This window comes from Corvus hawaiiensis, chromosome 2 (assembly GCF_020740725.1).
Source record: "Corvus hawaiiensis isolate bCorHaw1 chromosome 2, bCorHaw1.pri.cur, whole genome shotgun sequence".
NCBI classification, from domain to species: domain Eukaryota; kingdom Metazoa; phylum Chordata; class Aves; order Passeriformes; family Corvidae; genus Corvus; species Corvus hawaiiensis.
In genome coordinates, this window is record NC_063214.1 from 5,609,092 (window position 1) to 5,636,788 (window position 27,697).

Here is a 27,697-nt window from a genome sequence, read left to right on the forward strand (position 1 = left end):
CCGCCCCGCGCGGCCGCGGGAGGTGCAGTTCCCGCCCGAGCGCTGAGGGGGCGGGCGGACATTGCCGTGTCGTGACACGGTCGCGGCGGGCTGCGACAGATGGGACCGTGCGGAACCAGCAGCCGCTACCCAGGGGAGCTCTGAGTGTGCACCTGGGATAGCCCCCCCGATATCCTCCTGGCTCCGCCCTCAGGAGTCCCGCCAGCCTCACGCAGGTCTGGGTGCCTGCCTGCTGGCCCTCGCTCCCTTCGGGCGTTTTCGAGGAAGAACTTCCCTGGACGCCTGGGTTCACCAAGCAGTTGGTCCAGCCTGTAAGCGACTCTGTCTCCTGTCCCGACCACTCGCTGTTGCCAAGGCCTGATTCAATTTGAACATCTAGGGTAAAGTCACAAATCTCATCATTACGGTATAAAGGTTCAGACTGATTTGTATAAATTTCTCTGCAGCTTCAGGGCTGTGGATTGCAAGGAGTCATAGAATCATGGAATGGTTTGAGTTGAAAGGGACTTTAAACATAATTTAGTTCCAGCACCCCTGCCATGGGCAGGGACACGAGACTAGGTTGCTCAGAGTTCCATCCAACCTGGCCTTGAGCACTTCCAGCAATGCGGCATCCACAGCTTTAGGCAACCTGTTCCAGTGCCTCATCACCCTCACAGTAAAGAATTTTTCACCTAATATCTCATCTAAACCCATGCTCTTTTGGCTTTAGTCCTTTCCTCCTTGTGCTGTCACCACATGCTCTTGTAAAAAGTCCCTCCCTATCTTTCTTCAGGTACTGGAAGGCCGCAATTAGGTCATCCCTCAGCAGTTACTGTTCTAGGCTGAATAGACCCAATTCTTTCAGCCTCTCCTTGTAGGAGAGCTCATCCATCCTCCTAATCATCTTGGTGGCTCTCCTTTGGACTCATTCCAACAGGTCAATGTCCTTCAAAGATTGGATGATCTTTAAAGATCCCTTTCAACTCAAGCTATTCTATGGCCCAATGAAGGAAGAGAACTGAGAATTGGTGGTTGAGCACCACCAACATAGTGTGTAGGCACTTCACTTTGCAAAATGGTTTGTATGAATGCAGTCTTTAAAGCTACCCTCCACTTAGTGTTTGGTATTTGGTTCGGGTCAACTCGGTCATATTTGGCCATTCTTTAGGAGACAAGCTTATCAGCTTGGTACTAGATGCAACACCCGTGCTGATAGGCAGCCAAATGAATGTAGGTCAGAGGGGCTGGGGTTAAGAAGATACCATCCAAACACGAATCCAGATCAGTCAATCGATGTATCTTCCCAAGGGTGAATTTGGGAAGCGCTGTCCCATCTCCACAGGGTCTGTCTATTCAAAAGTCAACACTAAACATTCATCTTTCCTTGCTTGGTGGCCTTGAATTTCAGGAAGAGGAGCTGTGGCTGCTCATTAATAGGAAGGAACCATATTTATGCCAAGTTTCTACAGAGTGAATTCTGATAAACCCCAAAAGCCTCCAACTCCACTTGTCGTAAAGACCTCTTTTGTGTGAAACTGAGTGGGTCCTGTAGGTATTTGTAGATTTGGGTGGAGAAATTATTACCAGAAAACAGACCAAAGAGGAAAAGCATGTGCTGACAAGGAGCATGAAGGTTTCCCAAGGACTGCTAAATTCCACAGACCTGTAGCTCTACTGAATTTGCAAGAGCTGAAAAATCCAGGCACCGAGTGCTCACTCTGTGCAAGGCCACAAGTGAAAACTGGGATCAACCCCTGGCTGCATGACTGGAGGGCAGCAGCTCCTGCAGGCAAAGTCTGCAGGATCATGTGTGCAGCCATTGGAATAAGTGACTTTGAGGGACTTTCTGAGCACCTGCTTGGAAGGTGCTAGTGCTAGCACAACCCTCTACTGGAGTTGTCCTTATGGGGGAATAAGTGAATCTTTGTGTATTATCTGCTATTAATAGGAACAACTTCCTAGAGTGAAAACCTTGAGTACTTCTGTCTGTCCCATCATAAACTCTTGTTGCACAGCCAAACATTTTTCTAAGCAAATCAGGAAAATTAATCCCGTCTTTTCATCTTCTCCTAGAGATCCTCTGTCTTCCTTTTGATTTCTGTATAGAGGTCTGCTTTTTTTCTTTTTCTCTACAGTCCTTCTTAGAGCTGCAGTAGTCATAGATCCAACTAGAGGCTGGTCTGAAGACTCCCCCAAAAGTGTGAACCTTAGTGTGGTAAAAACAAAAAATTGTCAAAACTGTTAAATATCTATATTTGCCTCCGCTGGTCTCCCTCAGTCTTAGCCATCTCTACATCACTAATCCACCCATTAGTTCTATCAAAGTTTTCTGTCTTCCCTCTCAGGTTCCAGACCAGATTTTCCTGCTTCTTTCCTGGCTGACTGAATAGAGACATCAGCGCACTCTTCCAACACCATTTCTGTTTGTTTCTCACAGCTCTCTGCTAGTCTCCTACACAGCCACTAGAGCTGTAGTAGTTCACTCTGTAGCAAAGGTTATTTCGGGTACTTTCTCTGAAGCAAATAGTAGGAGTGGTAGTCAGCATAAATGTTTAATAGGCCCTGAGAGCTAAGACTTTAAGATGAAGCTCCTTTTGAAGCTACATTTACAGCCTCTGCTCTCCCAGGCTTTGTATAATGAAAGCACCCCAGGCCACTGTGGTGTGGTTTTGGCATGGGCTGTAGTTCCCCCCAAGCACTTTGGATGGTTGTAAGCCTCAGAACCCCTTGACTCTCACTTCAAACACAGCCTTTGCCTCACCTTCTCTACCTTCTTAATTTCCTGTAAATCCAGAGCTCCGTGCAGGAGCATCTGGCTCTGATCTTTGATACCCTCCCTCAAACACAGCCCCTCCCTCATTTTTTTTCTCTGCCAAATCAAGCATAAACACCCACAAATTTACTTTCATCCTGTTCCATGTGCCCGGAGTGGAAAATCACTTGGCTGTAAATCTGATGTCCTTGCTTTACATATTCAACATAGGTTAGAAGAAGGGTGCTTGGGAAAGAGTTTGGTTCTCCAAGCTGCTTATAAGACTGAGTTGAAGAAAACGTACTTCCTACATGTTGAGTTTCTCTCAGAGCTGTGGTCTGGCTTTTCTTTGCTGCTATCTGCTTGAGCAGGGGTGGCATTGGGGGCTGTTCTCCTTTAATTCATCCTTCTGTGCCAAATGGAAGTCCTAGGCTTCCTGAATTCCTCAGATAACGGGGAATATTTCCTATGAAGAATGGCCATCTCAGCAGAGGGAAGAAAGAAGCTGTACAGGCTGCTGAGCTTCAAAACCTCTGCTTGACGTTATCAGGGCTTCTGGGGATGGCTCCAGTCTTTCTCATAAGAAGCCACACAGCTTCTGGAGAGTGAAGATTGTTTCCTGTTGGTGAGATCCTTGTGGAGCTCCTTCTCCCCTTGGCCCTGAGCTGTGTCCCATAACATGCAGCCCTGTGGAGGTGTTGGACTGTGGCTGTCAAGATTCAGGAAAGCTGGCCACAGCTGCAGTACATGGCTTGGGGATGTTTGGTATTGAATATTCAATTATTTTATGCGAATGAGGGGAGTTATAAAAGTGTTACAGCAACTGGAGCACTGCAGAGAAGTGTAGTGCCAGAATGGGACACTCAGTAAGGGTTGGGGTCATGAACGAAGGCTCATACTAAGTCTCTGCAGGGTCTGCAGAACCTTGGGTTGGCCTGGGCAGAACAATGCCAGGGACCCCAGAGTTTGGTTTTGATGAAACCCCATCAGAGTGTGCCAGTGAAGGAAGCCACTAACCCAGCCCTCAACCCAGCCTGAGGATTAGTCAAGGCAAAGGAAACAATGGAGCTTCCAAGAAACAGTGGGAAAGGCATCTGTAGCTCAAGCCCAAGGTTAAAGTTTAAGTAGCTGTGCATGCTGTGTGAGCAACACAAACCAACTACATCTGGTGCTTGGGAAAAGATGCAAGAACTGCAGTGGCTTCATCCCTTGAGGGATTTGTATGTGCCAGAGGATGCCTGTGCTCATGACAGTGATGACAGTGTCATAAAAATTTTTTCGTACTGGTAGCAGAGTGCAGCAGCCCCGAAGAGGAAGAAGGACACCAATTTAGTGTGTGAATCGAATATGTAAGTACACATACAAACATGGGGCCAGGAATATATCTAAGGCTTTTATTTGTACCCCTTAAAAACAGTAGAGACAAATCCATCTTTCTTGGAGGAGTTAACAACACCCAGGACTCCTGCACAGAAGGATGAACCGAGTTCTGGTTCCTCCTAAAGACACTGCACTTGTCACTAGCAGTGTCATTGCTGCAGCTACTTTGTTTCCCAAAGGCCACCATCACTGGAGAATTCCTAGATGTTTGTGACTCCAGGGATATTAAGTCACTGAAGCTGTTAAATTATCGAAGCACAGAACTGTAATTGTGAGCATCTTGTGAACTGAGGGACCAAAAGTCACCAACGCCCCCGCACAAACCAAAAACTAGAAAAGGCAAATTTGTAGCGGTGGAGCATGGGGGGGATGCTTGGAAAGTAAAAAGCCCTTTGTCTCATCAAGAGGATGTATTCAATATTTGTACCCATTTGCTTTTGCTTTTGAGTCACAGGACACCACCACCAGCTGAAATTGAGCACATTCCTATAGAAAAAGCCTTGGCATTAGGCCATGGCTGTAAAGACTTTTAAAAATCTGTTTGCGAGGCCATGTTAACTAAAACTGATCATAAATCACTTTTTGCCATTGCCAGTGGGGATCTGGCAAACACCTTCCTGCAAACAGAACGTCTCTTTCTTTAGCTACAGTTGTATAACTTGCAAATTGAATGCGAACCTGAGAAAGATTTAGTAGTTGCAGGCACACTCTCTAGAGCCTTTGACAAAAATTCTGTGGAACAAAGTCCCAGGCTAGATTATGGATATGTCAACTGGGGAAAACAAAATAGAAAAACCCAGCCTTGTTGGTTTTAAAATGAAATGCAGAATTTTATTGCTGGTGGTTTGCTGAGGACGAGACACTGCAGGATGTAATTAAGGTTCTACTAGAAAATGATTTGCACAGCTTATTCTGTCCCTGTTTCAGTTTAAAACGATTTAGATACCACTTCTCTGAGGCATGAAGAAAACTGATCCTTGAAGTGTTGCAGGAAAATAAAGACACAGAAAGCCATTTAGAGCCTGAAGGCAGCGTGAGACATCCCTGCCTCCCTCAATAGTCAGAAATACAAGCGATGTGAAATGGAGGAGTGTGTGCTGGTGGAAAACACTCGCCCTCTGGAAGGAAGTTAGGGAAGTAGGCTGGCATCAGCTTGATGTGGGAATCCTGAGCAGCCATTTTCATACTGCACAGTAGTCTTTGAGGGAAGGCACCACAGCTTTGTAATGGGGCAGGTCGCTAGTATCTGCTAGCAGTGGATTTCATATTCATAACATGTCTGTCAATGGACTGCAGGTCAGTGCAATCTTATGTGTATCCCAGCTAATCCCTGGTGCCTGAATTTACCATACCTGTGGAAAGCGACGCCAAAACTTACTCTGCCAGGAGGGAGGCAGTGTCAATCTGTTGCACTCCTGGCACGCCTCAGTTGCAGTGGATTGTCACATCTGTGCTAGCAGAAACTGATATCATAGTGAGGGTGGGTTGGTTGAGATAAGCGAACAGGAAAAGTGGAACAAGAACGTGGTGTGATTTTGTAGCCTGGGATTGGCAGTGTTTCACATGTGATAGAGATGCACAGTAGCAGAGAGACACAACTACTGAAGATGGGGTGCGCTCCATGGAGACCTCCTGATCATGTGAAGGGGGTTGTTGTGGGCAGTGCGTGCTGTGGAGATACAGATTCATGTTTCCCCAATTCCACAGGGCAGCGGGAGAGTGTAAATGGCTACCTTCCATGCTGGTGGTGTTGGCATCCAGTGTCTGTAGTCTAGAAAAGTAAGCAGCTTCCTAGTGGGCTTTTTGCTAACCATGGGATGGGTTCTCCAGAGGACACTGGCTAGAACATGGGACATATGGGACAGCAGAACATTTCTTAGGGCAACAGACCCCTTGTAAGTACTTGTGGTGTCCATTAGTTGGGTGTAGTCGAGCCTGTGTCCCTAGGGAAGCTTTGGGGATGTGTACCTTTCAGAAGCTCTTGGAGGGGGTGCTATTGTGCAGAGGCTTGTGAGAACAGCACCGATCAGAGCTCAGGCATAGATCCATGAAGAGCTCTTTGGGGTTCCTGGTTGGGAGCCATTCCTGGACAATGTGGAACATGGGGGTTCTTCCATGCTATTTCAGCCAGCAACAAAAGGCATGTTCAGGTACAATGTGCTGAGCACTGCAAGGACTTTGTTTCCTCCTAAAGCCCCAGTGCTGTCACTGCCAGTGTCATTGCTGCAGCTACTTTGCTTCCTGAAGACCATCATGGCTAGAGAATTCCTAGGTGTTTGCGACTCCACTGACATTAAGTCACTGAAGTTGTTTAATCACTGAAGCATGGAACTGTAATTGTGAGCATCTTTGTTACAACTTTTTTTTGCAGAGCTGCACAAAATTTGTGCTTTTCTCTGTCCTAGCATTGCTTGAATGTAATAGAATTTCCTTCTGCTAATAAACGGAGGCATTAAGTTTCTAATTTAGGGATGGGATAAAATGAGTTGTGCTGTGATTTCTAATCATGGGGGAACTCTTCTAATGTGCACACATTCAGTGTTTGTCGTATAAAAATGGTTCCTTAACAATGCCCGTTGCAGCTAATTTGTAACTACACAGTGTAAACATTGATTTCTAAAGTTTTTTAATAGATCCCCAAGCTACTTAATTATCACTTACTGACCCTTGTTTTCTGATGGTGATTAGTCTAGTTACCTCAAACTTTATAAGACCTGGGTCTCCAGTGGCAGTAGTATGGACAATTTCTTATTCCATATTTAATAGGATAGGATGGTCTCCAAAGCATTACTAGCTCATGTCTTCCCAGAATCAGACTTTACCTTCACAGTGATAGCCCTCTTAGCTGGGCATTTTGAATGTTCTATCTGGTTCAGCAAAAGCTTGTATGAAAGTCAGGGAGAAGCAAATTCAAACCAAAACTTCTCTGGGGTTTAAAAATTGCAGTTTAAAAAACCACAAAGCCTTACTTGTGGTAGGTTTCTTTCAGGTCTGGCACAGTCTTTGGTCTATAAACCTGTTGCATTCTTCAGCACTCATGTCTGTATCAGTTGAGGAAAGAGACCAACCTGGTTTCTGAGGACAATTTGCCATGAAGAAAATCTGTAGGCTTACTTAAACCCTATGGCAGTTTCATTGACTTGAACAGTTAGCAGAGCTGAACTTCTCCTTTACATTTAGTCTTCCACTGCACTCTGCATCCCCCTACACTATTTAAATGACATTGGCTGTAAGGTCAAGGGAAAAGCTGTTTTTGACTCCGTTGAGGTAGAAAATTGGAGAAAGGCTTTTACTGATCGGAGAGCAGAGCTCCTGGAAGAGATTTCCAAAAGCAGAATTTGGTTTTCTTGTCACCTCTTATTGTCAGAGAACTAGATCTGTCTTAAAAGCAATACTGCTTCAGAGATGCCCAGCAGTCTGAAACAAGCAGTGAAACTTTTCTTATCAAATACAATATCACTGAAAAGTTAGAAAACAGGACTGAAGGATGCATTGGGATGCCTTGTAGTCCATCCCTCTATCTGATAGCATCTATCTGATATCTGTCTGCCATTCTTGACCAACATTTGCCCTTTTCTTAAAGGCATGCAGTGGTGGGGCCTGCTCAGACTTGTAGCAGTTTTTGGCTCATTTTGGACTTGCTTCCCTTGTGAGTTCAAGTCCTGCCTTCCAATGCTGACACTGTAACTCCCATGTAGCCAGTCCTACCCCTGTCTACTACATTTGAATAGCTGATTTCTCCTAAGCAACTGTAGAATTTTACATGTCTTCTTTGAATTACATGGAGTTTTTTTCCCAGACTTTCTCAGATAATCAAACATGTTTTGAATACTAAGTCTGTTTTCCAGCATATTTGCAGCCTCTCCCAACAAGGTACTATCTGAAAGTTTAATAAGATCAGCCTCTGTTTCTTCATTCTTGTCATAAGTGAAAATATTTAATAATACAAGTTCTGGGAGAGTTCTCTACAAAAATCTTGCTTGATGCATCTTTCCTGTTTGAGGGAGAAGGAGCAGTAACTTCCCTGGATATGAAATTTCCCTCTCCTCCAACTAACAGTCAAGAACAATAATTTTCAGATTGTGAAACATTCCAAGTTTAAAATCTTTTACTAAAAAAAGTCTCCAAAGGCTGGGCAAGCACAAAATATGCCTAAGAACAGAATTTATTCATAGATTGTAGAGGATCCGTGCTCTAGCCATACAGTCCATAAACATTCAAAGGGAGATGATCTGCTCAAGGAAATTCTTTAGGGATTTATGGTATCCTGCCAGACACCTACCAAGACCAGACTCCTCCTGGCCTTAAAGCTGGAACGTTACAGAAATAGTCTCAGCAGATTGTGGAAGAGAAAAAAAAAAACCAACCCAACAACCCACAAACCTGTGGATTTAAGCCTTTTGGAATGGGCATGACCTCTATGGAACACTTGGAAATTCCTTAAAGGTTTTATTCCTTTGAGAAAACCCTCATGGTTTGGTGCTTCTGATTTTTGGGTTGCACAGTGATCTCATACTGGTGGTACAATGATCCGCACGTAGTCAAGTCCTTCTCAGACATATTCCTAAGGGTCCCTAGACATTCAAATGGCCAACAGGAGGGCTTGAATTTTTGAGGGTAATGATGGTACCTTCCAGATTTAAGCCAACCTCCAAGTGTTTGGTATCAGAAAGACAGTCTGCAGTAGGCAGATCATTGCAAATGGTTCTGCTGCAGTTCAAAGGGACCTAAACAGCTTGGAGAAATGGCCAGCAGGAGTCTCATGAAGTTCTACAAAGGGAAATGCCAAGCTCTGTCCCTGGGCAGGAATAACCCCAAGCCACCAGTACAAGCCAGGGATTAAGAGGCTGGAAAGCAGCTTTACAAAGAAGGACCTGGGGGTCCTGGTGGACATCAAGCTGAACACGAGCCAGCAGTGTGCCCTTGTGGCAAAGGTCAACACCCTAGAAAAACATCACCAGCAGGTCAAGTGAGGTGGTCCTTCTGCTCTGCTCAGCACTGAAGAGGCACATCTGGAGTGATGCTCAGTCCTGGGCTCCTCAGTACAAAACATACATGTGCTACTGGAACAGCTCCAGCAAAGGACCAGGAAAATAATCACAGGCTTGGAGCACTTCTTACATGGGGAAAGGCTGAGAGGGCTGGGGCTGTTCAGACTGGAGAAAGGTGTGATCTTATCAAGGTGCATAAATGCCTGATGGAAGGAAGACAGAGACAGACTCTTCTCCATGGTATATAGTGAAAGGACAAGAGGCAACAGGCACAAGCTGAAACACAGGAAGTTTTGTCTGGAAAACTCTTCTTTGTTTTTTTACTGTGATGATGGGTTGAATACTGGAACAGGTTTGAATACTGTCCAGAGAGGTTACCAAGTCTCTGCATATGAAGATATTAAAAATCTGACTGGATACAGGCCTAAGCAACCTGCTCTAGTTGAAGCATCTTTAATCAGGGCTGAAACAGGAAATGTTCAGAGATCCCTTCCCATCTCAATGATTTTGTGAGTCCTGGGGACACTCTTACATATTCCTCTCGAGCATCCATGTGTGGCATCATCATAAACAGGGCCCTGACTTGAGCCCCAGTTTGCACAGAAACCCAAAGAAGGGAATTCACATTTTGATGTAGGGGAATGAGAGAAAGGTGTCTGTTCTTTGTGTCTCTCACACTTAGCAGAGACACCTCTATGTGTGCCAAGTGATGCCAAATTTGCATTTTACACATAACTAACTCTGGAAAGGCAAAAGGAGGCAGGGAAAAAAGCCCTGTGTGATGTAAGTGCACACCTTTCCATTTGTACAGGGCTGGATCCATGATCAAGAAACCTCTCACTCCATTAGAGACTTCATCCTTTATTGTCACAGTTAGTGTTTTCCTATTATTATGTTTTTAATTACAGGCATAGATGGACATGTAAATCATGCCCCATCTGAACTAATGAAGAAGCAATTTCATTTTCTTTCCCATAGTGGGAGAGGACACTGATGAAGCCACAGCCCTGACATGAGGTACCATTAGTTCTAATGACCTGCTTGAAAAACATGTGATGGGGAGCTGTGCAGCTGCCACCATGGGAAGAGCTGGGAGCATTGCCGAGTGAGGAACACGAGCTTTCTCCAGAGGCAGACTCCAGTTTCTGTACAGGGAACCCACATTCTTTGTGCATTTCCACAGGGTGTAGGGAAATGGGACTGAAACAGAAGACAGAGGCTGTGTATCAAGAAACGCTTTGCTGGTGCAGCTGACGTCCTCTCCACATAGAAACAACCCAGCAGAGCCTGGAAAGCTGGGCAGTGAGCAAACAGCATACAGGATTTTGTGTATGGTACATTAACAGTGTATATTTTTCTCAGCTTCTCAGGGAGACCTTTTTCAGTTCTGTCTAGATCTTGTTTCAACATTCTTTTTCCCCAGGTTGTAGGGCCTTTGTGTGCACTGCAGTGACACTTCTGTGGATATAGTCTGTCCAGTAGGCCGTGATATGCAGTTAATGCTGCTTTCTGAAGGCATCTCTAGGATCCTGAGAAAGAAATAATTCTTCAGTGCACAAGTAGGTCAGAGGGCGTTATCTATTGCTCAAATATAAGATTCCTCTCCTACCGTGGGGGGCAGAACCTAGTGCTTCTACTTCAGGTTGTTTTGAGACAGAGCTGCTTGGGTTACCCTGGAACAAAAGAAGGCAAATATTGCAAAAGGGCCATTCTAATGTGTACCTAAAGTCTGATTGGTATTTCCATACTGCTTCTCTATATCACAGAGCAGCAGTGGTCCAGTATACTGACACACAACAATTCTGGACTGAATTTGAGGGCTGGCCTGTTACTGGAATGTCACTGGTGCTGTGTGGGGGAGAGCAGCAGGAGAGGCCATTGTATCACTGCATCTGGGTGCCGTAGAAAGCTCCTTTTGTCAACAGCTGGCCTCTGTAACCAGGTGGTTTGGACTGGAGCTGCAAAGTGCTGCCATGATGTTGGTATCAGCAAGTTCTGGCTGCAGAGGCATCAGCCCCTGAGTGCCACCTTCTGTGGAGCCGAACTGGCTTTCTCTGAGGGCATTTCCAACAGAATCCAAGATGCAGTGACAACAGCTGTCTGCCACTGTGACACACAGACAGCTCTCTGTTGCATACTCTCTCCCTGGCACAGCTGGCTGCTGAGCTCTCTCAGTCCCAGTCCTGCCATCCCCATAGGACCTCTGCAGTAAAATAAAATGGCCTGCGGGTCTGGGGTGAGGCTGCTGGAGCTTCTATTATCCCAGATCTGAGACTCCAGGAAGAAGGAAGAATTTCTCCTTCCCAGAACAGTGTTTCTAATTAGTTTTAGTTTCAGGCAAATAATTTTTGGATGAACTGGCATCCTTCAGCAGGATGATAATACTTCAATGTGCTGCTTTTGGGGCCCTGTGCGTTGTGCATTAGTCTCTCCTGCCTTGAAAGAAGAGATGTCTGTATTTACCGGTTTATCTAGACAACATTGTATCCACGTGGAGTAGCATACACTGAAACTTTAAAATGTGCCAGACTCCCTATTTTTTTTAACCTTCAAGCCAAAGGGTGTTTCTGACTTGTTCTTTACTGTGCCCTCTTTGAAAGGGGGGAATGTTGTGTTGCAGAAGTGGCAGCCTTGGGCAAGAAGTAGTGTGTTATTCGTCTCACCAGCTCTGAGGTTCAGTGCCAGCGTCACTGTACTTTACCTTGCTCTCCCCTCCTGTCCTTTTTTCCCTCCCGAGGAGCAGGGAGAAAATGCTGCCCCTGTCATTAACCTGTATCCATTCAGGGGCTCCTGCCTCGGTCTCCAGCAGAAGTGGAAGCAGCCCCTGCTGCTGGAGCATCTTCAGCTGCAACCCTGCTGAGGTGCCCCTCCTGCTGCTGAAGTGTAAATCCCCAGCAGCTCTTTTAACCACCCTTCTCATGCTACTTGAAAAATAACTTTCTCTTGTCATTAACGCTGATCTATAGCCGCATTAATGTGTGAAATCACTGGGTGTGAAAATAGTGTACTAACCACTACTTAATGTAATATTACCACAGTAATGTCTCTAAAAATATCTTGTCCACTTGATTGCTTTCATTGTGAACTAGAGATAATGTACCACTTACAGCTGATGATTAAAATTCATAAAGCTTTGGTTCTTAATTACAGCAACTTGCAATCAAAGTGAAATGTCAGATCCTGAATGTTGTTTATCTGTATACAAATTCTCAAAACCAAGAAAATATAAGGATCGTCTCCACAACAAAGCTGAGCTGCTTTGCTGTAAGTTTAAGTAAAATAAATACACATGTGAGTATATATTGAGACAGGCTGGAATCAGTGAGCATGAGATCTTTGACAAGGCAGAACTCACCTCGTATGAAATGCACATCTTTGGAAAATATGTTGATGAAGATGGAAATGTAAACTTCATAGAAAACTGTTGTGGATGGATGGAAGTAACTATTTGATATGCTGTGAATAGAAATTTTGCAAGTCAGGCTCAAGGTTAAACCAAAGATGCAGATATCTGAAAATGCGGAGATGGATTCCCACTGCCGCTGGGAATTACTACGATGGCTGGCAGGAGAGGGTAGTGTCCTTGGTTTCCAGTGTCAAAGTGACCTAACTGTAATCATGCTCTTGGTCAGCAGTGGCACTGCATGACAAAAATCACATCCTTTTGGGTGCCTTCAGCACCTCATTTCCAGAGATATGGTAATTTTTTTCAAGTTAATGCTAAGCCCTGAGGGTTTGCTGTGCTCTGAGATGTATCTTACCCTAAATTTACTAACACAAGCCCTAACTCCAAGTCAGCATAGCTCCCTCCCTTTTGACTTTTTCTTTTTTTTTTTTTTTTGTTCTGGTATGTGAGATACAGACATAGCTAAGTGTAGAAACTACAGTTCTATTCCATTTATAGTCCTACTGGCTTTCTCCATTTGTTGCATCTGTCCTGTGCCAGTCTGGAAAAATCCAAACCAGAGGGAGCCAATTTATCATCTTTTTCCAACATCATTAAAATAAAATAACATTAAAACAATAGGATCCCTTCCTTACTAAATCTGAGTAGCTCCATTTATTTCTTCTGATTCAATGTCATTCTGAAGGAGATCTGACCCATTATTTGTAAACTTCTTTAGAAAAGCTATTTTTTTCCACAGGGTACTCCCACTGTCTCCACACTGATTATCTTTTGCCAGTAGATTTAAAAAAGAAAAGAATCTTTGCATAAATGGGAAATCAAAGCTTGACAATGATATTAATTTTTTCATGGTTTCCATACCACCTCTCCCTTCAGTGTTACTCTTCCTGGTGGTTTTTGGGCATCTTTGCAGTGACACTAATGAGGAAAATATTCAGCTTTAGAGCTGCCCCAGTGTAGCCAAGTGTTACTGCCTTGGCAGTTTGTTCCAGAGGCATTTGCTGTTTGCCTACCTCTGTTCCAGCTGCACTGGCGAGCAATTTTGAAACACGAGAACCATTTCCTCCACTGGCCGCATCACGCAGCCCTGATTCACTGGGACTGGCCCTGGCACAGAGTGGTCCTGCTGGCTCTCATGGCTGGTTTGTAGCTGTCTGCTGCAGTTTACACCCCTTGCATATCTTGACCAGCATATTGAGTTTGCAGTGTGGAAGGATTTCTCTGGCTGTGTGGCTTGGTGAGCTCCTTGGTATGTGCTCTCTAACGCCAGGCTTAGCCACCAGCAATTCCTAACAGCTCCACACTTCTGCCACTGCTGCTGGAGCTGTCCTGCTCAGACAGCTTTTCTCCATGTGGATCATGCTTTAGTTGGAGTGAGTCTGTTCCTGGTTGCTCTTCTGTGCCCGCTTCATGGGTGCCATCCAGAAGACATGCCCAGCCGCAAGCAAAGAGAAGCCTCTGAGCAAGCAAAGTGAGTCACCTTCCCACCCCACTTCTACCCCTTCCCAACTTCAGGCTCTTCTTACAGGGTCCTGCTTGAAGCTTTTTTCTACTTAGTACCTGCTCCCTGTTTCCGTATGTAAGGTGTACGTGTCACAGTCCAGGCCGAAAAAGAACATTCTCATTATTTAGAAATACTGTCTCATCCTTCCTCTTGACATTCCAGACAGAAAATTTAATGCAAAGGTCCTGTTCATCTTTTATGTTGCAGATACCTTGGCCCCTCACATCTCAAGCAACAAGTTTGTAATATATTCTTTTCTGCTAAATCTGTAAAACCCATACATTCTGCTGCCAATGTCTAGTGGTTTATGTCAAGTATTTTGCAGCTGTAACCAGCATCTGTATGGATCTCTTCACTTCCAAAGCTCCTAGTCTTCTTCCAGAACCTCCACAAGCTCATTTGCAGGTATCTCAGGTATCCCTTCCTTCCTGTGGCACTGTATTCCTCTCTGTTTACTTTTCAGTCCCACTCTTGGGACTGTTCATGGTCCCTGGGAGGTTTAGGTGCTTCTCTTGGGAGCTCCAGGTGCAGTGAGGACATGAAAGGAGATGTCCTTAGCTAAACTTTGTCTATGTGGAGCACAGAGGTACAGATAAATGCCCCAATTTTCACAGTACAGTTGCAGCAGGCATGATGTGGCACAGCAGTGCAGAGATAGGTAGCCAGGAGCTGCCTGGCTTGGGGGAGGAATCCAGGATTTTCTGAGCAGTCCAAGCCCACCAAAGAACGTGTCCTCTAGAGGCAATGTCTGACAGTTATCCCACTCACACGAAACACCACATGTTGAGAAATTTAATGTGAACACAGTGGGCTAGGTTTGCATTTCACCTGTTGCCTCCTCACACTTCCCAAATGATGCAAAAAGGTCTAGGCATCAAAGGGAAGGCAGCCCCTGGCAGTCATGCTCTGTGCCACTGGAAATCCTGCAGGTTCCTGCTGCCATATGCTGCAGGTTGCTCGGGGAGGGAAGGCTCTCTTGTGCCTCTCACGTTAGCCTTTTATTCCTTATAACAAGTTCGGGACTGGTGATGACAGCTTTGCTCCTGGGGTGAGATAGTTAATTTAGATTGGGCACCTGTTGCTTCCTTGTCCTCTCTGGCTGAGGATACATCTCCTTTAAATACTGTATCCGTTAACTGCTCTGTGAGCAAGAAATCAGACTGTGCAAAGGAGGCGAAGAGGTACAACATGTAAAAAACATGTCCTCCCACTCTCCCTTTTCCCCAGGATAGGCGATGTTTGACTTCGCACTCGAGGAAGCAGCTGAGAAATCCTTCAGATGGTTAAACATTTCAAATGGTTTGGATGGCTATATGTCCTAGATTTAAAAATTTCACAGAAGTACTTGAGTTACAAAGTGGACCATGAAATGTCTATGGAGATGTTCTTACCCTCCTGCTACTGACATCAGAACAAATAATGGAGTAAGGAATGGGAGGTGAGAATTTTAGGGTAACAGGATAGTAAATGGGTGATGCTAAGTTTCAAAATTGATTTCTTATTCTTAGAAAGGAAAGACTACACTTGTCCGGTTTTGGTTTCCCTTGTTTCAGAGATTATTTAATTTCTCTGAAAATTTGTCCTTTGGATTTAATAGCATTTATATTTTGAGTGAAGTTTTTTCTCTCAGAGGGCTGTGGTTCGGGTGACCGTGGGCTGAGGCTTGGACTAACCAACAGTCTAACCAACAGGGAATCCAAAAGGGAATATTGCCAGTGCTGGTAAATTACCATTAAGAGGCAAATGTGTATTCTGGAAATAGAGCTTCTCATTCAGCAGCGTGAAGTGAGCGATTTTTCTTTCACTCTGCAGTGAATATGATGGTGGTGAATGGTCCTGGCCTGAGCACCCTGGGAATTGAGCCCTGTGTAAGCCCTCAGCAGAGAGGCAAAGGATCCTGGCTACAGGCTGCTCTTCTCATCCGGTTTCAATGATGGAAGAGGAAACAGAGTTTATACAAAACCTAGCCCAACCCCCAGAAACATCTCGCTTTGTTTATGTTCAGAGCTAAGCCTGCGACTCTCACTGTTTGGAAGAGCTATCCAGGCATTTCTCCATCTGACTGATTTCACATCTATTCCTTGATCTCATCAAGAGATCTGGCTTTTAGCTCCCGCTCATGACGTCCCACTTTTCTCTGTCTCTCTCTCTCTCTCTCTGTGTCTTGCTCTGCTCTCCAGAGTCTGAAAGATCCCTGTATAACGTGATTATGCAACCATGCAAATGGACACGGTTCTTTTCATTTACTGCAAACCCTGCTTCGTGTCTCCCGTTAGGAAAATAAAATCCTCTGTGAGAGACACGCCGTAGAAGGTAGCAGGAAGGGAGTTCTGTGTGTCTGGGTCTGAATGCTTGAAGGTGGTATTAGAGATGGAAACAGACTATTTGAAGTAAACCAGTGTGCCACCATCTCTCCACAGGAACCAGCATCAGTTAATAGACTCAGACAGCTCTCCTCTGAATCCTTTCCCCCTAGGAAATGGCAGATATTCGCCTTCCTGGTTGTTTTCCTCAGCTGGAGGTCTCCCCCCCCGCTCCCGCCCAAGCCGAGCTGCAGGAGTTGCGCGGTGCGGCTCTCCCCGAAGGCCAATTTGCACCCTCCCACTGTAAACAGGCAGCTGCTTCTCCGCTTTGCGCCCAGGCGGGAGGGCCTCGGGGGGCACTTAAACACTCCCCGCTGCCGCTGCTGCTGCTGCTGCGCCCGGCGCTCGGCCAAGGGCTCCCAGCACCCGGCCGAGGCTGACGGAGGACGAGAAACGTGGGAGTCCCTTACACACGGAGGAAAGGAAAAAACGCCCAAAGCTTGTATTACTTGGTTAAGATTCAAGACACCTCGGCCACCCCATGTTATCCTTGTAAGTGAAGATGTCGCTCTCCACCGCGATAGGAGTAGGACCTGTTCAGTTCTGGTGGCCTTTCTCATCACAGTGCCCCAGTCCCTTTGCCAGGGTTTCGTGACCCTTATCCCACGGGATGATCCCATGGGTCGTCCTTGGATCACATGTGCTAAGAGCAAAGCACTTCGGGCAGGCTGAGGTCTGCCACTGCTGTGGGCTGCAAGCTTGCGTCCGTCTTCCTCCCGCAGCATCTTCCTCACTGCCTGACGGTGGTGAGGGGATGCATCAGCTCTCTCCGAGTCTCCTCAAAAGCTGTTTCTCCATCTCACTGCCCCTTGAGGAGGGTCTCATCTATCCAGAAAGCCCCTCTTATGGAGGAGACAGGGCTCCCTCGGAGACTGGGACAGCAGTTTGCAGCTACAGCGTTCTGACAAGCGGAGGGAGGGAGGGAGGGACGGAGGAAGGAAGGGAGCTCCATGATGCCGCGGCAGGGCTGCAGGAGCGGGGCCGCCAGACTCGGAGAAGGCACAGAGCAGGGGTCCCCCGGCAGGGCGGGGCGGGGGGCTCGGAGGGACCCCCGGGACGGGGAGGACTCGGAGGGACGCCGGGATGGGGGCGCTCGGCGGTGCCGCCCTGCAGGGGGAGCCCCGCCCGCAGCTCCTCGCCCGGCCCGCAGGGGGCGATGGAGGGCCGGGGCTGCCCGCGGGACCCGAGCGCGCGTCCCGTCCCTTCCCTTCCCTTCCCTTCCCTTCCCTTCCCTTCCCTTCCCTTCCCTTCCCTTCCCTTCCCTTCCCTTCCCTTCCCTTCCCTTCCCTTCCCTTCCCTTCCCTTCCCTTCCCTTCCCTTCCCTCCTCCTGCCTTTTTCCGCCTTTCCCCCTTTATTTGCCTGCCAGTTTCCCCCCCGTTTTCTTTTTTTTCCCTTTCCTTCGGGGATGTCTGCCGTTGTTGCTGTCTCTCCCCTCGAGTTGCAGGCGTCTCTCGATGCCCTGCTCTCCCTCTGGTCCTGCTTCCTCTGTCAGCTCTGTGTAGCCTGGCGTGTTTCTCTGTTCCTCTACCCGCCACGCAGCCCTCCCCCTGTGCAGCTCTCTCCATGAAATGGAGCTGAACAATTGCACCGGAGCAGCTTTCTCTGTTCCTGCCATGTGTCCGTGTGCCGAGGCACCATTGGTCTTGTGGTATTTTGGATGCATTCGTGCTGGAAATACTAGGACAATAACAAAACGGTGGGTTTCTGCCTGTGCCTTTTTGGAGCATAATGTCATTTGAAATCCAGCGTGAATGAGATGTGATGGATGGCTGTACTGATATTTTGAGCCGGTTTAGTTCAGAGTCATCTGAGATACCCAGGCTGGATAAAGGAGAGCATGGCCCTAAACATTACCTGCCATCCAAGCACTGAAAGGACAAACCAAGTCGCTGAAATGATATTATGCTTTCTCTTTCTCTCTTTTTTTTTATTTTTTTTTTCCCCTCTTGGAGATAAATATGGTTCTGCAAAGAACATCTAGTAATTGCCCAATTCCTTAAATATGACAAGATGATGCCTGAAATGACAGTCTCTGCCACCAGTGCACACTGCCCCATTCACCTGAATGTGATATTCGCTGAGGCTGCCTCAGTAGCACCAGACTGTCTCCCCTTGTCCCCTGATCTTCCCCCTTAAAATCCCTCCTGGAGCACCTCATAGGTCCAACCCCTCTCACACACAGGGGGAGGCACAGCCTTGGTCCCTTCTTCTGTTAAAAAAGGAGCTTTGAGGCTGGGAGCTGTGCTGCCCTGTAATTAATGTACACTCAGCCTCAAATATGCAGTGACAACAACTTAAATGTCAACATTCCTAGTTAATCCCTTGCTAACAAAATGTGCCTGGAAAGAGATGGTTCTGCATAATCTCCACTGAACAAGATCTTATTTTAGCAGTACAAGCACTTGGGAGATTTCCCCAGTTTGACCAATGAGACCAAAAGATTGGCTTTGATAATCGCAGCTGTAAATGATGCGTTTGATCCTCTCAAGGAAGGAAAGGGCTGCATGTGGCAGAGCATACAAACCCTCCTCTGCCCAAGCCCTCCTCCAGAGCAGAGGCAGGCTGGCCTTCCTGGGTGGTGTCTGTATGACAAGGGATGTGATTTCTGTTCTCTGATGTTCGCTGCTCTCCCCTCTGTTCAGGGAGATGTCCACAGCCTCTTCCTGAGTCACGTTTTCCAGGCTGAACAGCCAGCAGTGTTAAAAAGGAAGTTACAGGGAAAATTATATTTTAATACATAAAATGTTCCTTGTAAGAGCATTGAAGCAGGGACCACGACCACAGACATGGTGTTTGGATTCCTCTCTCTGTGTGCTGAGACCAGCCTCACGTTTATCCTGGGGAGCCCAGGCAGACCCTGAGAGTGTTGGTGTTGTCTCCCTGTGGCTATTTTAAGCCTTCAGTGTAGGTGAAAGGCAGAGCACCCAAAGTGAGGAGATGAACCTCCTTATTGTTCAAAGCAGTTCAATGTTTTCAGCACCCTGGCTCCCCACAGGCAGGATTCCTGCACTTTCCAGTCTGGGATCCTCAGAGAAAGACCAGTAGGTTCCTCCCCAGCAGGCTGTGGAATTAGGGGGCACTGACACAGGATGTCTTGCCTGGGGTGGATTGGTGCCTGAGCTCTAGGCCTAGCCCAGAAACACAGTAGGAAAGGTGGTGGGCCGTTCTTCTGGGCATCACTCCAGTTTAACACTCAGTCCTTTCATCCCCAGGTTATTTGTGCCTGTGGTGTGCAAGCACATGTAGGGGAATTTACCATTCTGCCTGTGCTTTTCAGTCACTGGGTTCCTGCATGCCAGTGTCACCTCACGCTCAGCGATAAAATGATATCCACTTCTTCCCTTTGCATTTTATGGGGGTTTTTCCCCTCTTTCACTGTTTGTCTCTTCCTTTCTGAAGGATGTCTGAGGGGTGCTCTCCCCACCATTATTTCAGTCTCTCATTTCAGCCTGTGTTCATGCTCTCTGCCTCACACTGCCTCTCTTTTGTTCTCTTTTGTTCTTCCACCACCACCTGTCACCAAAGCCTCTTCCTTCCCTACTTTGTTATCTTCTAGAGACCTATCCATTCCCTCTTGCTCCATTCCTAATCAATCCCCTCCATTATTTTCTAAAATACCTTCTTTTGTCTCCCTCTTTTCCACTGCCTGGCACTTGCCCGTGCCTTTGCCACCCCTCCCCTGCTCCACACCAAGGAAACACCACTCACCAAAGTCGCAGTTCCTCTGTGCGTGCTGTACACCGCAACTGTGCAGCAGCACTGCCTTTCACAGCCCTGCTCGTGCTCACTTGGTGCTCTGTGTGGACAGGCTGTGCACCCACTGCCATCCCTGTGCTGGCAAGCTCGGCTCAGGACTGGAGGATTGTCCCTGGGAAGGCTGCTCTTTTCCTCCAGCATCTCCTCCCTTGGCACTTGGAGACAGGCTACAGTACTGCCTGGAGCTTTGAGCTGGCCCAGCACAGCTGTGCTTATGGGTGGAGCCACCCTCTTTTCTGAGTGCTCCCCCTGGCACCTCTCTTTCCCTCAAAGGAATCTTTCCCCAAGGTTGTGTTTGCCCTGGTGTTCCTTATCGATCCTCCACAGGGGCTCTGGGGGCTGCAATTGTCCCTCTGCACTGCCCCTGCTCGCAGCTGCCTCCCTCTGCCTTGACTGCTCCTCACCTCTGGGGGCCCTGAGCACTGCTAGGGCTGCCACACTGCTGGTCCCCCTCATCCTGGTGGGATGGAAACGCAAGGGCCTTGTTCAGCTTCAGCCAGTGTAGCAAGATGTGGCTTCTGGGCTAGGATGGGCTCCCTAACTATTGAGTAATGAGTCTAAGGTGTTTGAATCCCAGTAACTGTTAGAGATGGCTTTGTGTAGCCCTGAGCCACCCTCTTTACCATCTTGCTGAAACAAGTGTGCAGCACATGGATTCTGGAGATAATTGGACATTTTTGAAGCCTCCATTCTTCTGCAGAACTTGTAGTGCTTCCATCTTTCCCTGTCCTTGCCTTATTCCTGTCTCTTCCCATTTACTGTGACTGTTTTCTATTTTTACTCTTGACAAAGGGTTGTGGGCTTAGAGGCTGCTCTTGTAGCTGTAGATGTAAAATGCCTGCTGTGTGGTGTTTGTCATGAAAGAACCGCTCCTGGAAATTAACTAATTCACAGACCTAACTCATTAACTCTGCAGCCGCACAGAGCTGTGGAGGAGCGTCTGTGTGGTTTCACTGCCGAGGGCACTGGGCTGGGGGAGAGGGGTAGAAGGGAGGTGGAGAGACCCATGTCTGTGATCCCAGCTCTTCTCCCAGCCCGTGCCATGGTTAGCAAGTCATTTCCCACCTCTCTCCCCCTTTCCCATGCCCTTGATCTCTTCTCCAGGTCAGCTGCTCAGGGCAGGAGCTGTTTCTCATTACGCCCGTTCGGTGCCTTGTCAGGGAGGCCTTGACCTTGGTGGGGGCACTAATCGCTCCTGTTGTAGAAACAATAAGTACTGGAGAGACAAAGAGTTATGGAGTCAGATAGCTCCAGATGTCAGTTCATTCCCGTCTGGATGTCCTCCTTTTACTACCTCTGCCTCCAGGAGGACGGCTGTCTGGCTTTGGGAAATGCAGGTTGATTCCTCCATGGTGGCATCGCATTCCACCTCTTCTCCTTCCCTCAGGCCCAAACCCCGTCCCTGCTGGAGCTGGTGGCAATATTCCTGGCAGAAATACATTGGAAGTAGACCAGGCTCTTACACCCTAAGCAGCACAGTTTTAACATCAACCCCCATGTTTGGAGTACACTGAGAGCCAGATGAGGTCACTCAGACTATTTCAAGGCTAGGTGTTTGATAGGAGAGGTTTCCCTCTGTGCATTGTCCCACCGAGTCCACACTGCCTGCCCTGGCTCACTCCTCCCTCCATGCATGTCACTGGCGCTCCCTGGGGAGCTCTGCTGGGCATCTCTGCACCTATGGATGGGACAAGTCCTCTGCCCAGGGGCCTGCTCAGAGACTGCCAGGAGCTTCCCTGACTCACAGGAGGGTCACCCCTCCTTCTGCCAACCGCCTGCCCCCAAGCAGGCAGCAGTGTAACCATGGCTTCTCCTTGTTGGGATGGTGGTTAGGATTGGGGCTTGCTGAGTAATGCATGGCTCGGTGGGTTTCTGAGGCTTGGGGCTGGCAGAATGTGTACTCTAGAAAAACCCCATCACACTGAGTCCCAGTGGGTTGAGGTGGTGACAGCTGGTGCTGTTTGGGATCAGGGATCATGCCTGATGTTGTGGCTGCACGCGCTCCCAGCTGACACTCAGGGCTGAGCACTGCTGGGAGCGCATCCAGTGTGCGCCGAGGCAGAGGCACTCAGGCTGGGGACCTGGAATGAGGAAAGGAAGCAGAATAATTGTTGGATGAGGAAGGAGATATATTCAGCTCCTCTGTTTAAGCATGCCACAGGATTGCTGGGCTCTACTTGCCAAATGTGAGCTCTGTCTACCAGGGACAAGAGAGCAGGAGCTTTTCTGGCATTTGATGAAAACTCGAGGAGAAGGCTCAGAGCCAGGCAGTGCCCACTGAGAGGAGTATGATGATGGCTGCTGGACTGGGATTATGGGGGTGTGTGTACTGAGACATACCTGGCACTGGGGCAGGTGACAAAGCACACCGGAGAGCACCTTGGGACAAACTCTGGATTTCCCAGTCAGAGGCAGATCCCCTGATGTCACTCATTCCTCCTTTTGCTCCCCTGGATACTGCAAACATCTTCACACAGTGAAAGGTGGTGCAGGGGTGTCCTGCCAGTGAAGACCCAAGTCACTGTGCCCGTGCAGCACCAGGGAGCCCTGCAGACTTCAAAGCTCTGGCCTTGATCCCATGAAGTCATGGTACCTTTTTGGAGCTGTGCACAAAGTAATAAGGGCAAGGCTTGTTGCAGAAGGCACACTGCTGAACTGAGGGAGCAGGACTAGTACTGGACCCAAGCCAGCTCATGTCCCACGAGCTCTGCTATGCCTGCATGCTCTGGTGCAGATTTAGCAGCAGCAGAACTCTGTGCTCTGTACTGCATAGGTGTCAGGGTCACCAAGGTGGCAAACACTGTGGGACCATGCAGACTGGCTCTGCAGGGCAGTGGAGCAGGAGGTGACCTGCCAGATGCGTGAGGTGCAGCTTTCATAAGTGCAGCCTTGCTGCCAGGTGTCATCCCTGTAACTGTAGAGATGTCTCCAACTGTGATTCCCAAGTACCTTCTGATCTGCCCCTGCTTTGGCAACCCTGCCTTGCTTTATAAGGATCACTCTGGTTATTGCCATAGTTGGTCACTGTAAACCTGTAGAGAACCCAAAGACAAATGAAAGTTACTGCAGTGTTGAAAGTCTCTTCTTTGTAACCTCATCCTGCAAGAATTTAGGGTTTTGACAGAGCAGATGGTCAGATGTCAACTGTGAGGGCAGAGCCAGAGCTGAGGAGATGTAAGGATTAACCTGGCAAAACCACGATCTGTGGTTCAAGACTTGTGTTTTCTAGTTCTGCCAGGCTACCAAGGCTGGAGGTGATGTCTGACTCCCATACTTGGCTGGCACATGACTTGGAGGCTGCTCTCTTCTGCACACCGGGTCTTCCAGAGGTCTGGAGAACCAGCCACGCACTGGTCCTTCCCGTGCCCAGTCAGGCAAGCTCTTTCTTTTGACCAGTGCTCAGAACTGTGCATTATGCCAGTCTGAGCTTGCCCCACAGCACCTCTGCAGTCACCCAGATGGTTTGGATACAGCTCATGCTCAGTCTGGAGCAGGTAGTTCAGGAGAACAACAGCAGAGAGCCTTTACTGCAGCAGAGAGTTTTTTCCAGCAACTGCAGCTGTTAATTTCCCTGATAACAGCAACAGTTACTTGGGCAGGAAAAAGTCAGCAATCAAACACCAATTAGCAGGAAAACCAGCACATGTAACTTTTTTGGACTTCAGCAAAGCTCTCAATACTGTTTCTCACAGAACCCCTCTGGACAAAGCATCCGGCACACAGAGTACCTGTGTTACACAGAGGGTGAGCATCTGGCTCACAGGTCGGGCACAAAGAGTTATGGTGAATGGGGGGGACATCAGGCTGGTTCCATCCTAGTCCCAGTGATCTTCAACATTGTCATTAACAACCTGAACACAGGACTGGCAGGAATACTAAGTAAATTCACTGACAAGACTTAATTGGGCGGAGCTGTTGATTCCCTGGGGGGCAGACAGGGCCTGCAGAGAAACCTGGACAAATTAGAGGTGGGTGATCACCAACTGGATGAAGACTTACAAGAGCAAGTGCTGGACTGTGCACCTGGGACAGGGCAACCCTGGCTGTGTGTATAGCCTGGGGAATGCGAGGCTGGACAGCAGTGCCATGGAAAGGGCCCTGGGGGTCCTGGTTGATGGCGAATTGGATATGAGTCAGCAGTGCCCTGGCAGCCAGGAAGGACATCCCTGTCCTGGGGGCACCAGGCCCAGCACTGCCAGCTGGGCAAGGGAGGGATTGTCCCACTCTGCTCTGGGCTGGGGCAGCCTCATCTCCAGTCCTGGGGGCAGCTTTGGGTGTCACAATGTAAAAAAGACTTGAAGCTATTAGAGAGTGTCCAAAGGAGGCCACGAGGATGGTGAAGGGTCTGGAGGGGAAGCCTTATGGCAAATGGCTGAGGTCACTTGGTCTGTTCAGAGGTCTGGAGAAGAGGAGGCTGAGAGGAGACCCCACTCTTGTCTTCAACATCCTCATGAGGGGAAGCAGAGGGGCAGGTACCGATCTCTTCACTCAGTTACCAGTGACAGGACCCAAGGGAATGACATGAAGATGAGTCAGGGGAGGTTTAAGTTGGATATCAGGAAAATGTTTTTCACCCGGAGGGTGACTGGGCACTGAACAGGCTCCCCAGGGAAGGGGTCACAGCAGCAACCTGACAGAGTTCAAGAAGTGTTTGGACAATGCTCTCAGGCACATGGTGTGACTCTTGGGGTGTCCTGCCTAGGGCCAGGAGTTGGATTTGATGAGCCTGAGGGGTGCCTTTCAACCCAGCATTTTCTGTGATTCTTTGATTCTATGATTCGATGAAGTTTTGATTCCCCCACTGTCCCCACTCATGGTACCCAGCCTCTCTGCCCTCTGACTCTGGGTCCTATCTGAATGCCCCATCTTTGCTAGGTTTCTTTGGACCAACACACACAGGTACTACCCTTCCCCTGCCTCATCTCAGTCCCTGATCTGTTTTGCTGGCTTGACGTGTGCCCTTGAGCTTGCTCTGCAGCACTGTAGCTTCTTGGGGGCTTCTGTGTGAAAGGTGGGGCTGGGGATCACTGGGACAAGCCAGAGAGGACAGGAGGGATCCTTCTACAGCATCAAGCATTCACTCACAGGTGACTTTGGAGCACCCTGCCCCAGCTCTGAGAGTGACTGCCTTAGCACTTGAGCATGACTGCCACAAAAGTAGTCTCTGCTCACCAGGTGTAATCGAGGTTCATCCACATGAACCAAAGCAAAAAGCTACTGCTGTGCAGGAAGAGCACCTGGCATGCTGCAAGAACCCAGGCACCACACCTGACACCCCTGGGTTGCCCCTGCCTGGCAGAGACGGGCTCAGGCACTGTGTCCATGCTGGGTGCAGGCAGGGGAAGGCTGTGTCCCCGGAGCCGAGGGCCGGGAGCTGGAGCACTGTCAGCTCCAGCCCTGGCTCCACCGGCAGCTACAGGGGTGGGTGGGTGTGTGTGCAGCTGCAGCATTGGGCAAGAGATGCTAATGGGAAACAGAAACAATTCAAAGTGCCTGGTGGTGGGAGAAACACTAACAGCATTATGGCTTGGAGCTTGTTACAGTCCCGCTAGTGAAACAACTGCCGGTGAAATTACGGTTTTTTTCCTTTCCTTTTTTTCATTAGGACACAGAAGTTTTCCAGCTCGTTATACCAGGGCCAGCAGTATTCTTCAGCGTCAACAAGGGGCTTGGGTGAGCCAACTTTTTTTCTGCTAAGGAAGAAGAGCAGTACGTTGTATCCCTTTCCAATGTGCTAGTGAGCACTTCATGTCTCCTGAAGCCGTGGGCCGGCAGAGGTGCAGGGGTGTCCCTGGCAGGGCAGCAGAGGCTCTCAGGGATGCAATGTCCCCCTTTCCCAGCAGATGCCTGCAAGGCAAGCACATTGCAAATGTCTCCCTTTGGAGAGAGAGGCTGTGAGGGCTGGGGCGAGTTTTTTCCTTTGGGAGGTGGCAGAGCACATTCTGGATAATCATTTCATGCTGCTTGGGAGTGGTGCATAGTTTGGTTTCTCTTTGGTTGTGTTAATTGTGTGGTAAGGTGCCTAGAGCCTTCTATTGGCATCTTTATTTATTTAAATACAAATGAAGAAGGCATTAAATCAATTGTTCTTTTTTCTTCCCTCCCTCTTGCCTTATCATTGTTTCTATCACGTACTCTTAGCTGTACTGGGCTTTTGCTTTTTCAGCTGAATCAGTGAGATCATTAAGTGAGAGTCCCGGGCTGAATTTCCTGCAGACTCTGGGAGGCTGCCCTGAGGAAGCACACCTTATATCCCTGGCTTTCCCCTACTCCTATTTTGTCTACATGACAAGGCACTTCCTAACTTTACTGGCCAAGGCTTCAGTCTGTGACCCCTTGCACACCTAAACCTCCTGCAATGCAAAACTAAAGAAAAAAGCTGCACATTATGGCAATGATTGAGACCAGAATACATTTCTCTTACTCCTTCAGATACTCTGCCTTTCATCTGGATGGGCCAAATTACATGACTTGGTGGTTGACCCCTTTACTGTTTTAACCTCTAGCTCCTATAGCTAGGGGCAGAACCCAGTATTCCTGGACTTGATAATTCTCCTGCTATTTAGCAAGTAGTTTGTAATCAAATGGTAAACTATGAGTTGAGGCCCTCTCTTCTCGCCAAACTTCATAAAATTTAATTACTCCCGGAGTTCAAGTGGTGGCATGTTTTGTGAGAGATGTGGAGGCCTAGTATGCAGCTTTCAGATAGACATTGTAATTGAGCTTCTGATTTTTTCCCCTCCTTTTTTTGTTCCCAACAATTAATTAAATTCGCACATTGAAACCTTGCTGGAAAATTATTATGTATGTCAACAATCTGCTCACTGTGGTCTGCCAGAGATCAAAATACCTGTGTGCTGATTTGAGGGCATCTGTTATGAGTATGGACCAGTGAAATCAGAGGTGTGGGGTCCTGAGGTGTCTGCACCTCTCATTATGTGGCAGGAGCAGGGTGAAGGCAGCCTCGGTCCTTCCCAGAGATCTGACTCAGTCTGCACCACGCAGAGGTCAGAGCAAGGGATGCTCTTCATTAGGAACTGAGCTCCCTCTGCTTGGAGTCTTGTTTGCTTTTAAACTTTGACTCTTCTTTGTCTCTGGTCGAATCTACTGCAGAGGGATGCTGGCCTCATTGCTCGCCCTAAATTCTGTTGTACTTACCTCATTACTCTCCTAATGACAAGCTGACAAATGCCTTTGCTTGATTTACTGGCAGTGTTACAGGTGTGTGGAACACTTGTCAGTACCTTGCTACTACATGCCTAATTTTTCAAACGGCTGGGTGTGCTAGCTTCCTTTGCAAGCTGTCCCTGCACACTTCCCTGGTAGAATTCCCCTGCCATGGCTTTATCACATACCTGCACCCAAAGCTTCCAGAGCTATGCCCTAAGATTTCACAGAAACAAAGAATGGTTTGGGTTGGAAGGGACCTTAAAGATCATCCAGTTCCAAACCCTCCCGCCGTGGGTAGGGACAACTTCCACTAGACCAGATTGCTCAGAGTCCCATGCAACCTGGCCTTGAACACTTCCAGGGATGGGGCATCCACAATTGCTTTGGACAAT

At 48.0% G+C, this 27,697-nt stretch overlaps 1 long non-coding RNA gene across 1 annotated transcript; it reads left to right on the top strand.

Moving 5' to 3' along the window:
* Positions 1 to 5: 5 nt before the first annotated feature.
* LOC125321547 lies at positions 6 to 26,923 on the top strand. The gene is made up of 3 exons (XR_007201582.1): positions 6 to 380; positions 25,741 to 25,808; positions 26,302 to 26,923. It is a non-coding gene; the product is annotated as an uncharacterized LOC125321547 (long non-coding RNA).
* Positions 26,924 to 27,697: the final 774 nt, after the last annotated feature.